Genomic DNA, 13,533 nt, shown 5'->3' with positions numbered 1-13,533 from the left:
CTCAAACCAAGGCTCACAGGCCTCTATAGTCCACATTTTTGACTATTCAATTTGCTGCTTCCATGGTGTGGACACAGAGGTGAAGTGAGGGGTAATCAAATGCAGAATGAGGTATCAAGTACATTATGCTCCCATCTACTGAATACTTATTTTGTTCCAGACAATGTGATAAACACTTTACATGGTATCTAATCCTTACCACAGCCCTGTGAGATAGTTATAGTTATTCCCATTATATAAAGAAAAAAATATCAAGATTAGTATGGCAGGCAGAGGAAGACAGCTTTCAATATAAACTGGAGATGAGAAGATAGAAGGTGGTATATTAGGAACTGAGAAAAAAAGAGGCAGGAATAATTCAAACAAATAAATGATAAGACCTGATTATCACTTAGGTGTAAGTGATAAGGGAGATGAGACGGTCACCATTTTTTGACACTTTCTGTGGTTCCGGGCACGGAAGAGTAATAGACGACTATAGGATTACGTATGTGCGAGTCTAGAACTGCGACAGGGACTAGGGATACGGAAACATCAGGATGATGGGATTCCCTTTCAAACACATGGCACTTAAACATGGCACCAGACTCGACATTAAGTGTGTACAAAGATTAGAGATACAGGATAAAACCAGGGAGGGTGAGAGAGCCCTCCAAAGAATCAGCAGAGAGAGTAGGAGAGAGCCATAGAAGAAACATAATAACTTTTAGAGCCCAAGCAAAACAGAGAAGCCTGCCTTTAAAGAGACAGAACAAGACCCAGCAAAGTACTTCTTAACCTCTTAGCAGCCTTTAAAAGTTATTCACAGTTGCCAGGAGACCTCCCACATACAAAGAGGAGTTGGCCAACTACTTCCATTTTAGAGAAACTTGTAATCAGTGCACCCTTAGGATTAAAAGGACCCTATAACCCTTCGTTTGGGCCAAATTACAGAAGGCCAAAAGTATATATACATCAGAGGAAAATGGAAGCTCCACTCTCAAGGAGCAATCATTAACTGGTAGATAAAGCAAGCAGAGGAATATTAGGAACACCCCTGAAGGCCAGCCAGGAGGACACCAAAGCTGGGAGTTTTGCTTTATGCCACCAATCAGAATGCTACAAAAATTCTAGTCTCAGTCATCCCATCCAAGGGCAATGCATCTCCCTACCATTCTAAGGACTGATTCCTGGGAAGCTCCATCTCGTGGAACCTCTGGGTCATCCACAATCTGCTTCTATCACCTAGTGACCTGCTTAAATTTTATGGCTTTTTATTTTATAAGGGCATTGCCAGGTGAACTGACGACTTTCCGAGAGACATAAAAATATTGAATTTGGGCCCAGAAGCTTGTATAAACAGCCAGCAAATCAATTGGGGTGCTTTTGAAAAAAACAATTTCCCAGGTCCCTGAACTACATCTCAGGAGACTCCCATGATTTGGCAAATTTGGCAAGCTACACTAGATCCCTACACCACCAACTCCTGTACCAGGTCTGACAATTAAGTTCGCGAGCTTGTCCCACAATGTTGCTAACCTTTTTTGATTATCAGAGGGATTATTCATTATGAATTTGTACCAATTGGACAGTTAGCCAAGTTTACTATTTGGAAGTGCTGAAAAGGCAGCATGAAAAAGTTAGATGACCTGAACTTTTTGCCAACAATTCATGGCTCTTGCATCACGATAATGCACCAGCTCACACGGCACTGTCTGTGAGGGAGTTTTTAGCCAGTAAACAAATAACTGTATTGGAACACCCTCCCTACTCACCTGATCTGCCCCCCAACAACTTCTTTCTTTACCTGAAGATAAAGGAAATATTGAAAGGAAGACATTTTGATGACATTCAGGACATCAAGGGTAGTATGATGACAGCTCTGATGGCCATTCCAGGAAAAAGAGTTCCAAAATTGCTTTGAAGGGTGCACTAGGCTCTGGCGTTCGTGCATAGCTTCCCAAGGGGAGTACTTCAAAGGTGACCATAGTGATATTCAGCAATGAGGAATGTAGCATTTTTTCTAGGATGAGTTCGTGAACTTAATTGCCGGACCTCGTATGTTAGACAGATTTAAATAAAAGAAAAACTTAAGAAAAAGAGAACTAAAGACCCAAATTTAGGTTTTATTCTTCTCAGATAAGGCAATGATTTTAGAAAACATTAATTTTCAACTGTTATCCTTTCTCATCCTTACCCAGAAAGGAAACCTCCTAGTTCCTAAGAGAAAGCCCTTATGTACTTGTAAGAAAGTAGTTGTCATTATAATATCTCCATAAGGACTGAGAGACCTAGTGTACATTCCAAAGTCAAGATACCAGATGAAAGATAAAATAGGTGAACTATTAAGAGTCCCAGGAGGCTTTCTAAAGGCCCACACTTACTGCTGGGGAAGGAGTTTTCTCCCTAAACTTTTGCTGTAGCAGAATGTTTCAGTTTCCTACAAAAAGCCTGTTGTGATAATTTAAACACCCACCACTTCATATATTAACTTGATCTATTTAAAAGAGTATTTTTATGAGATTTTCTGTTTTGCCAAACTCTGTATCTATTCATGCTGCAACGTGAAGGTCAAGTAAATCAGGAGACAGCTTCTATTTGCCTCTCTCCAATCTGAAGTAAATATAAAAGAATCTTAACACACTATATATAGGTAGCTAGTAGTAGAGTAAATCTGCTCAGCAGACAACTACTGTTACCTGGCCTTTTCAAGATATGCTGGAACAACCGCGCTGAGTCTGACCTTTTTATGAATCCCACCGCTAAGAGAAACCAGTTCCTCATTTTCACTATGTTCAAAAGCTAAAGCAAAGGCAGGCAGCCTATGTCCAGCGAAGCTCCACTTGCACCAGCTTCAAGTTCCTCAGCCTGGTCAGTTCAAGAGGAAGAGTAATTAAATAACAATGGATTCGTTGAAGGATATTTGTTGTTTGCTAGTCATTGTTCTATTTTAAATGTAATGATTTGTTCCAGAACCTTAAAAAAAATCACTGGATCCTTACAGGGTAGAATCAGTCATTTGCCGGATTACAACAATGTTAACTGAAATAAATAAGGAGCTAGTTTGGTCTAGAAAACTTGACTGGTCGACTCCTGCTTACTGGAACCACAAGGAAGCACTTAATATGGTTATGGGAAACAAAACTTGCCTGACATTCACCAAGCTGGGATGTGGGGTTAGGGTAGGACACAAGCCTTTACCAATTACTAGGGAAAAGAACTATTCCTTCAATGCTGCTCAGTCCCTTCCAAGCTACACCCGCAGTATGGCCCCATACTATCACACCTCTCGAGTCACTACTAAGTTCTCTCTCTCTCCCTCTCATGTTATTTTTCACTTATTCAAACTGGGCCAGTAGTAGGGGATACAGAAGAAAGATGGTCCTTCATGAAGAATCAGTTAAGAGGGAGGAGACAGACAAGCAGACAAACACACTGTGATAAATGCTATGCCAAATGCTATACGCGACGAGTCACATAACAGAGAAGCAGTCTTACCTGGCTCTGCAGAACAGGTTATCCTTAGGTAGAAGCTCCCTGAGGATAGGAACTAGGAGTCATTCACCTTTTATCCCCCTCTATTCCTGGCAGTGTCCAATGTAGAATAACATCTCTATAAAGGCTGCTGTTATATGTAACTCAACATTTGAGTCAGAATCTGATCAGCAGCCTCCTTTCATACCGTTTCCCCGAAAATAAGACCTAGCCAGACAATCAGCTCTAATGCATCTTTTGGGGCAAAAATTAATGTAAGACCCGGTATTATATTATACCTGGTCTTTTATTATATAAGACCGGGTCTTACATTAATTTTTGCTCCAAAAGACGCATTAAAGCTGACTGTCCCGCTAGGTCTTATTTTCGGGGAAACACGGTATTTCAAAAGGGACATCATTTCTATAAATTGCTGTCCCAGTGAATTACCAATCTAATAACAGCACATCCCGCTACTTTACCTACAATCCTTTTCATTCTCATCCTCAATACTCCCTCTTTCTTATAAGGCTATATGGTGGATTCCCATAACATGGATATTTTCCCAAGAGATCAAAGGATGCTCTCCAAATACAGAACTACACATGGTTAGTCTAGTAATGTACATCGTGTGTTAGTCCGGCCCCAACCAGTATTTTAAGTCAAATTTAGTCATGCGATCCTAGGTCTTTTTCTCCTTGGTTGCTATAAGTTAAAATGCACTCTAAGTTATTTCCAAATAACGAATATCGATTATCATTATATTCAAAAGGATTCACTGCTTTTCAATCCTCCTCGTGATGTAGGAAATATGTAGAGAGCTCTATGTGAAATACACACACGCGCACAGACACAGCGTGTGTATACACACACTTTTATGAAGTCTGTGGCATTTCAAAGAGACTTTCAGGAGTATGGAGAACCAAGGGCAAAATCCCAGTAAGATCTGACTTATTTATGCAGAGGACTATAAATTCCTTCCTTTCAACACAGCTTGAAATTTTTACTTTAAAATTATCTAAGTTAACACCAATCTCTTACAGACTTATAAAAAATGTGCAAAACACTTGGGAAGAGTTAGCTCATGAGTCATTTACAGATTAAGGTGAATTAGTTCCACCAGATTGTTTCCCTCTTCACATCTAGATGAGATCCGGTGCACACTAACGGGATGAAAGACAGGGATGGGAAATGGCAAGGAAGGAAATAGGAAATCTGAAGGCAGAGACTTCACTTAAAGACTGGTACCACCAAGTTTGGAAGAGTACAGCTTGAAAGCCTGGGGAAAAGGGTGCAATGTGTACACACACAGGTTGAAACTGAAAAGGTTTATGAAAAGACAGAATTTGGCTTAGGGAAGGATGAGCCTTAAGCCTAGGAAATGAATTCTTCTCACTTTTGTCCCAGTCCTGGAGCTCAAGCTAAAATAATTAAATGTAGTTCAGTTACATCGTGGGTTACTTAAGATTGGGGATGACGTAGGTATCGCACTCCTGTGTGTGTTTCAAGTACCAAACCATTTACCGAGGCACACTTATTAGTAAGCATCCAGTGACCTATCTTAAGTCAATATATTTTTGGATCTTATTACTGTCGTAGCTATGAATTAAACATTAGCTTCTAATGAATTAATGGTAATTTGGGAAATTTAAAATGCTCTCATTGATTCTTTTCTGAATTCTGATGCTGGAAAAAAAATTTCTTACAGATCCCTTAAAATTTTAATGAAAGTGTTTAAGTTTATCAAAATTAGGAAAAAGTAAATCAGATTATTTTTCAATTACACAATAACTGTACATTAACTAGAATACCAGCAGGTAAATACTAGTATGTCACATAATATGGGTGAGACTTTTCCAATCAACCAACAGTCAAGAATCATTACGTGTCTTCTGATCATGTAGTATGCATGCAGTATATATAATTTTCTTTTCTGGAAATTTCTCTTTAAAAGTTATTAATTCAACATATTGTGTAAATTAATGTGCAGCCCCCTAAATACAATGCATTGAGAAATGACAAACTATTTGAGAGTTTAATGGTATGTTTTAGCTGTGAGAATTCTACAAGATGAGAATTACTATTTTTTCCCCGACATCAACTTCTCTAATTTCCTACTTGTTCCATTATTAACTTTAAGAGAGTATATTCTACTATTGTACTAGTTACTGAACATGTCAGATCATAAAGGAAATTTGCATTTAACATAACTGTACTATTCTTCATTCTACTAAAAAGAATGACAGAAGCAGGTGAGACAAAACTAAATCCAAAGCAAAGGGGCTAGCAACTTTATATTATGCTTGAGTGGGTATTATTTATTCCTTAATACATTTAATAAACTCCACAATTAAATACGCATACACAAGCTGACTATACCTTAGCAAGATCTTAAACTGTTCAAAACATTATAAAATGGTCATTTCCATGAAAATAATAAAATATATCATGGTTCTGTGGTATCCGGAATACAGCTTCACATTTAAAGGTAAATTTTACAGAGCTTTCATTTCCAATAATGCACATGAGCAAACAAACAAAAACAATTAGACTTATTGTAATAGATGAGGGTTAAATCTTAGGACATATTCTAGGTCAACAGATGCAAAAACTTGACATACATCTGTTTCCAAACAACCCTCTATTGCTTTAAATATTTAAAGTTCATGCAGTACATTCTTCAAAGGTCTCCCCCACTCTGTAATACATATAATTTCTTCTTTCAAAGCATCCACAGTGCAAATCCCGAAATATTTAATAATAAACCAATACAATCTTAAAGTGGGATTAAAAGAAAATATCTAACGCTTTAACTGATTTTCTAATACAAGGGAGAATGAAAATCTATTAACTTTCCTATAGGGCAATGGATGTTGTTTACTAGTCACAAAAAGGAACATTTTAAATTAATTTAGCTGAGATTATTCAAATTATTACATGTAAGCTTACAAAATTTCCTTATATCATCTATAGTATTCCTAAGAATTTTTTATATTTTAATCACCAAGCAGAATGAAATAAAATAAAAATCTACAATGCCTCAATGTTTTTATTATTTTTATTATTATTGATACATTCACATATAACAGGAAATCACAAGAGCCAAGGAAAATAAAATTTTTCTAATACCGAGACGGCATATTAACTTTTGTGCAAGATGCTAATAATACATTAAAACAAGAAACCTTTCAGCGGTTCCTTGAAATTATTTCCTTTCAAGACCTAATTTTCCAATATCTACGTAATACCCAAACGGGAATAAAGAAGGCTGACATCTATTATGTCAGACATCTATAAATTCTCAAGAAAACCCTTACATGCATGTTAATACCTGTAAGGACAACATAATTTTTGAAACTTAATGAAAGAACTTAAATGTCTTAAATAATACCTAAAAATGGAGGAAAAAAAAGGATACCCTTGATTCTAAGAGTCACTTTTACTGGCACTTAGATTAGAAGCAGCTCTTTTACATCTTCGAGAAGACATCAGCCTCCACCCAAAATAGAGGAAGTAAATCCTATGCGTTCTCTCTTCCACTATTTCTTCTTAAAACCCACACGTAATTCGGTATGTTTTACAGGGAGAAATCTTCAAAAGAGTAAAATCTAAGACGGTAATTCACTGAATGCACACTTTTCTAATAAAACAGCCTAGCATTTCCTACGTGACTAGCCTAGCATTTCCTACGTGACTAATCTATTTCAAATTCCGTTCCTCTCTTCCTATGCAATGTAATATTACCTATTAAAACTGCCAAAATATTTTTAAACAAGATCTGAGACTTTCCTTCTCAGCTTCTGATCTTTGCACTCCTTAGGTTTGCAGACACGTCGTCACTGGCAAACCAACTGGTGGTAACGGGTTAAGTCTTTCGGATGAAATTTCAAATTGACAGCTCCCTTAAAATTTTCCGTTTCCCAGATCTCACGGACTGAGGGATAAGTACATGCAAGTCAAGGGCTCCTACACATCACCTGCTGCAAAACTTGGTCTGCGGAACCTATAAATGCATTTTCCTACTCCATTATCCTTTTCCCCAAGACCTTACGACATTTAGGCTTCCTGGAAGGGTCTTTTCTCATCTTAAGCTTTGTGAACCCTGGGGTTGCAATGTTTCTCCCTGAATAAGGTCACACACCGCTATACGTTCGAGGCCTGTGTGTTCCACGTGTGTTTGCAAATTCCACACTCGGCCCTAACAAGCACAAGGAGTCTCTCGCTTCCCTGCACCTCGGGGCCAAGTTTCTGTCACCCACTTCCAAGCAAAACTCTCCTTCCGCTTTATAAAAGAAAACTACACTCGGAGAGAGAGGATACCCAGAACGAAAATTAACACTGTAAGCGCAACACTTTCACAAAGTAAACACACCCAGAGAACGATTTCGCCTCGGGAAGGTCGGCGCGCGCACCACCCCTACCCCAACCCTACCCCGCGCGCCGCGCCGCGCCCCCGGCCGGGTTAGGAGGGACCGCGCGCCCCCGGCGTTCCGGGAGCGGAGCCGCGCGGCTCAGGCCCGCTGCCCCGCTCGCCCTCTGCTCGCTGCCCCGGCGCACCGAGTTGCTCCGGGAATCGCCCACACGCTCCCGAGGCCGCCCTCTCCTTCCGGCGGCGGCCGCGCGGGGCTCGCTCCCCGGGACGCCCGCCCGCCCGCCAACTGCCTGCGCGGCGCCTCCGCCGCCCTAAGTTCGTCCGCGGCCGCACGAGCACGCACGCGTCCCGCACTTGGCGGACGGCGAGTTGGTACGTACTCGGCCAGCGGCTGCAGCAATCTTGGCGCGCGCTCCCCCGCGGACTGCTCAGCCCCAACTCCGAAGTGACGGCCCGGCGCGGCTCTCCCTCCTCAGGCGGCTGCGGCGGCCGGGACGCCCCCGCTCCCATCGAGGGGGGCAGGGAAAGGGGTGGGCGCGATCTCCCCGCTCCCCCCACAGCTCCGACCCGCCGCTTCCCGCCCGCCAGCCCCGACGGCGCTCGCTCGGCCGCGGTGGCGGCGGCGGCGGCTCCTCCGGGCTCCGGCGCGCGGGCGGCGGCGGCGGCGTCTCCCCCGCCGCGCGCTCCCTCCTCCTCCTCCCTCTCCTTCCCTCCCCGGGCCCGCTGCACCCTCCCCCTCCCCCGCCCGCCTCCGCCGCCTCCACCCCCTGCGCGCTGTCACATTGGGAGATTCCGCTCTTGCTACATTCGCCGCTCCGGCTCCCGCCCACGCGCGGCCGAGTGACGCAGAACTCGGCGTGGGCCGCCGGGGGCCGGGGGCGGGGGTGGCGGCCGCCGGAGCTCGGGCTCGGCCTCTTCCCGCCGCCCCCTCCGCGAAATCCGGAGGGCGGCCCATTCACACGGCAGCTGGGAGGAACCAAGTGGGCGCCCGGGGGGGGGGCGGCTCCCGTGAGTCCGGCTCCCGGCGAGGAGAGGGGGCGGGAGGGAGGGAACCGGAGGCGGCGGGAGGGAGGGGACGCTGCCTCAGGCCTGCTCTCCAGCTGCTGAGCGAACCGGGAAGGTTTGCAATTAAAGCAAAAAAAAAAAAAAAAATTACTGTGTGAGGTTCCCGACATAGTATTTCAAAGAGCGCACCCCGCCAAATCCAACATTCCCCGGAGGCCGGCTTAACAAAACAGGGAACGTGCTCCGTCCACTCATCTGGGCGTCAGGTTTGCCCCCGCGTCCGCCCCCGCAGGCTGGAGGCTGGTGGGCCAGGTGCGCTCCTAGCCCAGTAGGCCGAGGCGTCCCGCGGGAAGTTGGCTGCCACTGCACGGGCGGGGGGCGGCAGGTGCGCGGAGCTGGACGACAAACTGGTGGTTCCAAGAGCAATCTGCTACGCCCATCTTGCCCTCTTCCCACCACCGCCCTCGGGAGGGGGTCAGAAGGGTGGAATGGGAACCGACAAGCCCGAAGTGCAGCTTTGACAACTGTCTTGCTTGCTGGGTAACTTAATGCCAACCTTCTCAACCCTTCTGAAAACCTGCCTGTTACTTTACTGGGTAGTATTTTCTGTTTCCGTGGTGTAGAAATCCGACGGCGCTGGAACAGCTCTGGGGTGTGTTAAACTAGAGTTCCCAAGGCACGCTATAGAATTTTTGAGTTTGGCTTGCATAAACTTTTCTAACTAAAGAAAGTATTAAAACACCTCCAAAAATGCACTGAAACGATTGCCAACAAATTGGAAATTTGTTTTAAAATCTGTTTTTCCTTTCTTTGCCAAAACATGAGGAAATGAAAGAATGCCCCGTATTTTAGCATTGTGGTTTTGAAGGGTAGAGAACGTTTAGTAAATATAAAACTAGTGCAAATACAGGTAGAATCCCGTTTTAACATACATATAAAATACAGTTTTATAGGAGGCCATTCCCACATCTTGGCTGGCCTCCCAGAGTGTGCCTACTTTCCTGATGGGATTACAAGGCATTCTTTGAGAAGGGAAATTCTTCATACCACATCTTTATGTTGGAGCAATGGATGGGATAATAACATTGAAAGAAAAAGACCTTTAAAGTACTCAACCTTTTTCTTTTAATTTTGCAAAAATGCATTGTAGAAATGAGTAACGCCACAATAGAATATATATAATTAAATCTTTCTCCAGTGTTAGCGAAAGGTTCTGTCTGGAGTAGAGTTGATATTTAAAATGAATAAGCATGCTTCCTCAAATTCTTCAATTGAAGAAATCACTGCTGGAAATTTGTCTTGACCTAATTGTCACAGTTTTGCAGTTGTGGACCCTGTAATGTTAAAGAGAAAGTTAACTTAGGTTGTTACAAAATAAAGACAATTTCTTGGAAAATTATAAGTTAACAAATTTTCAGGTAATGAAATCTGCAAAATTCTTTTTTTCCAGTACCTCTCTGGGATCCTGATGTTTTGCAAACATTGTTGGTTCTGAACAGCTAGAGAAAAATCGCTTTCTTCCCTAAAGATGTATAATCAGTGATTCACAAGTCATGCAATTAGTTAATTTTACCTGGACTAATGGAGCCTTCCAGTAGAATTGTTTCTAGAGTTGGAAGAAATGCCATTAAGTCTTCTTACTGAGCTTGTATATGTCTGACCAGTACTGAACATGAGGCTGAAAAGGAAATGGGTCAGGGCAGATATTTTTTCTTCTGCCTTGTAGTTGATTATTTCTACATTCATACAAAGAAATTTCCCAATGTTTTCAAGGCACATTTATTAGATAGTATATTTTTCCCACACTAAGAATGGCATTTTTGGCCAACTTTGCATTGCCTGAAATGCAACTTTGCATTGCCTGAAATGCTTGGTGCTGGGGGAGATGGTGGGAGGAAGGAAAATGAAGGAAAGATAAAATTTGAAGCTTTTAGGCATACAATTTCGTAGGTCTGTATGACAACACTGTAGTCAATATGACTGCTCAAAAAGAGAACTGAGGCGCTCACCATATCTAAGACAACTCAGATAAAGAAGCATTGATTCTTATTTACCTCTTTACCACTTTTTGTCACTCATCCCATTCCTAAATACTACTCTCCCTGCTAAATACTGTCTCCCCTCTTTCTAACACACAGTCTTCTCCCACTCCCAGGCCCTGTGGTTTGTGAAGGGAAAGCATTCCATCCTGTGAGAGTAATTATGGTGTCTTAATTATTCCATATACCATTCCATCCCGTAATTATATCTTATAGTTCTCTTGAATTGAGTATATGTAACAGGATTTTTAAAAATTATTAAAAATACTTCAATTATTAATATATTTACAAAAATAACGAATTATTTGGACAAAAAAGAAACACAAAACATTTCCACATTATGGAACTAAAGTTTTTAGTAAAAAAAAAAAAAAGTAGAATGTTGGTAGTGGTTCAGACATCTGAGTGAAAATTTTATTGAAAGAGCATTAATTTATAACTTTAAAAAAGATTTCTTACTTTAAAATGCTTCAGTGATTTAAAACAACAGAGCACATAATAGATTTAAAGTGTTCTTGGAAGAGGGAAAGAATAACATTATGGTTTATGACCTGCAAGATCTAAGTACAATATAATTCTACTGTTCCATTATTGCCTTAGAACAATTCTATACTTAACAAATTTTCCACTCTATGTGGTGGTGACTCTACAATTAACTGAGTCATGTGCAATATTCATATTATCAGAAATATAATTAAAATTTCCCTTATTTTGCAATATGAGAATTAAAGCTTTCGATATGTGATGTCAATCACATATAATTTTAAATGTATGGAGATTTGAATATTTTAAAATATATGGAGATTATAAACAAGTTTCTTAAAGGTAATCTAATAGGAATATATACAATAACTGATCATTTTAAGAGCTAAGACTTTTAAAATACCTGCTCTTCTAAGAAATAAGCAAATCTTCATACATTGCATTTTATTACAAGATACCATAGAATTTTAAGATGTAAAGGATTATGAAGTTCACCTAGTTCAACCTCTGTATATTCAAAGTATATTTCAAATACCTTGCAGAAATTCAACACACAACTAGTTAGTTTCCAATGGTTCATTTATAAATTGGTTATTTGGAATTTATAAGGCAATCCCTGTTGGAAAAAGAAATGAGATAAATTCCCAGGATTGTCTACAAGTGCTTATAAAATGTAAGTGAAAACACAGAGTTAGAGACTTTAGGGAGACTAGCTAGGATCTTAGAAGTCATCTAATCCAATTGACTTCTATAGATATGGAAATTTATACAATTTGTTGCTAATATAAAGAACAAAAAAATATTAATGTGTTAGGTAGCAAATATAATACAACCAAACATTCAATTGAGCAAAGAGTCATTTTGGTTTTATTTTAAAAGTTTCTATTTAAGAGGGAGAGAATGTAAACGGAAACTTTTCAAGACGTTTTTCTAAAAAATTTTCAGACATGTTTTTAAGGATTAGAACCTTGTTTTTCTTCCTCCTCTACCTTTTACCTCAGGCAGCAGTGGTTACAACTCAGCTATTTTTCTCTTCCCACCTTTTCCCTTTTCTCTGGCATCCACTGTGCAGGATTTGTATAATTAACTGTTCCATAACTATTTCATGTCTCAACAACATTGACTACTGTCCACTCATTCCTAGCTGTTTGGGACTGAATGTTTGTGTCTCCCCCCAAAATTCGTATGTTGAAATCCATATGTCTTTGGGAGGTGATATGGTCATGAGGGTGAAGCCCTCATGAATGGGATTAGTGCCTTTATGAACGAGACCTGAGAGCTCACTAGCCCCTTCTAATATGTGAGGACACAGTGAAAAGATGACCATCAATGAACTAGGAAGCAGCCCCTCATCAGACACCGAATCAAATGCTGGTGCCTTGACCTTGGACTTCCCAGGCTCCAGACTGTGAGAAATAAATATGTGTTTAAGACACCCAGTCTGTGGTATTTTGTTACTGTAGCCTAAATGGACTAAGACATTGGATATTAGTAATTCTCAGCTAACTACACAGGCAGGTTGGAGAGTAGGTAAAAAAAATACTCTGCTCACAATCTTTGGAAATTATTCAAACCATTTTCCATTTGCACACTTCATTCTTGGCTTTCTTGTTCCTCGTGATCCCATGTTTAACTTTTGCTGTTCTCCACCCAATTTGCTGAGATAGATAGCTGGGAGCTCACTCTCCCAGCTTGTCTCTGAGCTTGTCTCATTCTTCTGATCTACATTCTGCAGACAAAGAACCCATCAGCTAGAGTACCCCTTGTAAACATTCCACATGAGGGTGGATAAAAGATTTTGTTTGTTTCCTTGACTAAGGTGTGTGACTTGTAAGCCAAGATGTGGGGCTTTCTCTAGCTCATAAAAGGAGCAAGGAAATAGGAAGGGAGCATGTAAAAAAGAGAGCCTTTCTTGAAATAAAAGGATAAGAGTTGGAAGTGAGGAGAGGGCAAAGGATGAAAAGAAGAAAACTGGGCACTTGTGAGAAGCTGACTGAAGTAGATATAACTATTCTGGGAGAAGTGAAAAACCAAAGAAAAAGTACCGAAATACATGACTCTCCTGAAAAGGAAAAAAGGAGAGACAGAGAAGAGGTCATCTTAACAGAAATTTCTCTGGCTAGCCACAAAAATGTACTCTTGATCTGGGACAGATGGCAATGATGGATTGGAGTAGCTGAG

General features: G+C 41.1%; 1 protein-coding gene and 1 long non-coding RNA gene across 3 annotated transcripts in view; one reads left to right on the top strand and one right to left on the bottom strand.

Moving 5' to 3' along the window:
- Positions 1–8,482, bottom strand: part of NAB1 (NGFI-A binding protein 1) — a 42,213-nt gene extending 33,731 nt beyond the window's left edge. The window contains exon 1 of one of the 2 annotated variants that reach the window (XM_081051963.1): positions 8,206–8,482. The gene's annotated coding sequence lies outside the window, so the exon portion shown is untranslated. The remainder of the gene's footprint in view (positions 1–8,205) is intronic. The other variant, XM_081051961.1, reaches the window with a different exon arrangement.
- Positions 7,822–13,533, top strand: part of LOC308499114 — a 41,748-nt gene continuing 36,036 nt past the window's right edge. The window contains exon 1 of the long non-coding RNA XR_013993543.1: positions 7,822–8,197. This is a non-coding gene — a long non-coding RNA (uncharacterized lncRNA). The remainder of the gene's footprint in view (positions 8,198–13,533) is intronic.

Source organism: Rhinolophus hipposideros (genome assembly GCF_964194185.1).
Source record: "Rhinolophus hipposideros genome assembly, chromosome: 6".
Classification (NCBI taxonomy): Eukaryota; Metazoa; Chordata; class Mammalia; order Chiroptera; family Rhinolophidae; genus Rhinolophus; species Rhinolophus hipposideros.
This window is presented reverse-complemented; position numbering and strand designations above follow the sequence as displayed.